The sequence below is a fragment of the Cyprinodon variegatus genome, unplaced genomic scaffold (assembly GCF_000732505.1).
Source record: "Cyprinodon variegatus isolate N-32 unplaced genomic scaffold, C_variegatus-1.0 Scaffold624, whole genome shotgun sequence".
Taxonomy (NCBI): domain Eukaryota; kingdom Metazoa; phylum Chordata; class Actinopteri; order Cyprinodontiformes; family Cyprinodontidae; genus Cyprinodon; species Cyprinodon variegatus.
Genome location: NW_015151077.1, coordinates 157,331 through 160,027, shown reverse-complemented (window position 1 = coordinate 160,027; position 2,697 = coordinate 157,331). Strand labels below are relative to the sequence as shown.

At 43.4% G+C, this 2,697-nt stretch overlaps 1 long non-coding RNA gene across 1 annotated transcript in view; it reads right to left on the bottom strand.

The window, feature by feature from the left end:
• The window catches only part of LOC107096443, a 15,848-nt gene extending 14,383 nt beyond the window's left edge, over window positions 1–1,465 (bottom strand). The window contains exon 1 of the long non-coding RNA XR_001481800.1: window positions 1,318–1,465. This is a non-coding gene — a long non-coding RNA (uncharacterized LOC107096443). The remainder of the gene's footprint in view (window positions 1–1,317) is intronic.
• Between the last annotated feature and the right edge of the window lie 1,232 nt (window positions 1,466–2,697).

Sequence of the window (2,697 nt, the reverse complement as noted above, 5' to 3'; positions counted from 1 at the left end):
GCAATTCACCTGGTGTATGTGCTCCTCTTTTGTTTGTTAGAGTATTTAGTTCCCACCCTTGCAGCTTCCCTTTGCCAGTTCGTCTTAGCCTTTTGAGCTTAGCGTTCCAGCCTTTTGCCTGTTAGATTTAGCTTTCTTGTGTTTTTTGACCCCTGCTTGGATTTGGACCTGCCTTGCCTCTGCTTTGTGATACTTCTGTTTCTGCTGGATTTTTTGTTGTTCAACCCTGGACTGAATTAAAAGAACTTTGAGTTTTAATCCACTGTGTCAGGTCTTGCATTTGAGTCCTTCATTTCTAAGCCCTGTGACAGGGGGGGGATAACCTGAAACTGCATGGTTGCTTGAAAATGGTGATGAGGGACAATCATTTAAAGGTTCAAAGGTCAGAAATAATAAAGTAGAGATAACAAAATACTTTTGGGTGATTGTTTGAAAGAAAGGATTTCATCTTTCAATGTAAGCAATACTGGTGATAACTTAATGAGATAATTGTGCTTTTGGCATATCAATATCAGGGCCTAGGCTCTAAAACTTCACCATTTTTAACTGCGACGTCATGATCTTGGCGTAGATACCTGGTCTGATTACTTATTTCACACACCTTCTTAGCTTCTCCCAGCTCTAATTATCACTGCTGCAGCTGCTTTAGTCTCTATTTAACTAGAATTCAGACCAGTCATTGGTGCCAAATTATTTGAGAATGTTGGGATCTGGAGGTCTGTCCACCTAGGTATCCTGGGGCTCAAGCTGACCACCACACCTGCGGCTCATGAGCTCATCAGGGGACCAGCATTTAAGGAGGGCAGAGCTACAATCCGACGCCAGAGTGTTTGCCAGTTATGGTTAGCGAACCTCAAGCGTGAAACCAAGCTGTCTGTTCTCTGGAGAACCCTGGAAATCCAACTCAGTCTGAACCCTGCCTGCCCGCTCTCAGCAAGAGCTGAGAGAGAAGCTCTGAACCTGCTCAGTAAGATTATCTGCTCTGCCCTGCCTTTGCCTAGCCCTCTGGCTGCCTTCAGTCTCTGGACCCTCCTGGTTCCCCCCTTCTACCGCTCTGCTCATCTCTAATCAGGTATAGACCTGTAAACACCCAACCAGCAAATTCACTGAAAGACTGCTAACTAATCTGTACCTCTCTGCAGTGAAAACCAGTCGTGACCAGACCCGGACCCAGTTTATCCCAGAACCAGTGTACTTTATTTGTGATCATTGCTTCAATAAACTTGTGAACTTTTTCCCAACCTCTGAGTGTTCTGCATGTGGGTTAGATTCCTGAAAGCCAACATGACAGATAAGTATTCTAGCGTACCTGATTACCTGATACTGGCTTGTTCTGCCTTCTGTTCAAAATCCATCCATTTTCTAGCACGCTTATCCCGAGTGGGGTCGCGAGGGGTGTTGGTGCCTATATTCAGCAGTCAGTGGGCGAGAGGCGGGGCACACCATGGACAGTACATCTCAGTTCTGTTCAAAATATAAAAGGTTATTAACAAAAATCATTCAGCTCCAAGTCAAACATATTTCAGTTTAACACTCTCAACTACAGCTAGTGAATTTCAACTAAACTAAACTAAACTACTATGTACAAAGAGGAAAAGGAACATGGTTTAAAAACATATTACAATTTAAGATGGTTCTTGTGTTTGGAACCAAAGTTTATCTGGAAGAATTTGGGATATGATCAAATTAGCTTTTCATTAATTTAAAGAAACTGGAATGTTTCCAAACTGGAATGTTTCACAATGGCATGAGGTGAATAAAACATTATTTGGCCAAATAATTTTTTATTAAATGATTTGCTCGATCAGGAACTAATAACCTTTAGTTAAAGGATTCTTTACGCTCTTTGAAATAGCTAGCAGCGAATAGATATCAGGATTCCGCTAAATGACTCTTGGTCATACTTGGTTATGGAAAATAGTAGTGGGCATATGAGGAACACATGAACACTAATGTTATATCAGTGTTTAAACTCTTAGTGAAATAAAGCTTGTCCAAGCTTCAGCTACAGCTCAACACATATTCCTGTAGCATAGCATAGTGTAGCATGCAGTCCATCCTGTTAGCATCGTCTTTACTCATCAGTAAACACATGTTGATTGATCTGTCCCTAATCATGCCAGACCTGCAAACCTTTTTTTTCCCATGTATTGGAGGGCTTGAGTTTCATCTACTTGCAGCTCAGTAGTCAGGGCAGCAACAACCAGGGGTTCTTTGTCTCAGTCTCACACAGCCGGGGTCTACTTTGTCTCAGTCGTTCATCAAGACAGGGTAGGCCTTCTCGTCCAGTCTGACTCTATAAGTTCTGAAACTCAGGAGAAATGTGTTGCAAAAGCTCTTTCTTGAAGTAGTTTGGTTGTGAAAGATTACCTGAATGACCCATCCTTGATTCTGGAGATTTGGATCCCCTTGGGCCTTGGTTCTCCACCATAGTGGAGGTCCGGGTCGAAGCCCAGCTTCATGGGCAAGGGAGAGGAGGCAAAGAGAGGGAGAATCTGGTTTTCCTTTGGTTTTGTCACAGAGAGGGGGCTGGTTGGTCCCACCTCTGTGACTTGCCTGTGGAGGCCTTGGCTGAAACAGGGGTGCTGCAGAAGTCCCCCAGCTGTTATTCACCAAAGCTGTGTGTTCTTCTCCGGTCATCCTGTCAAGATGAAATATGGGCACTGGTTCCCAATGTCCAAAAACTATGATCATGAC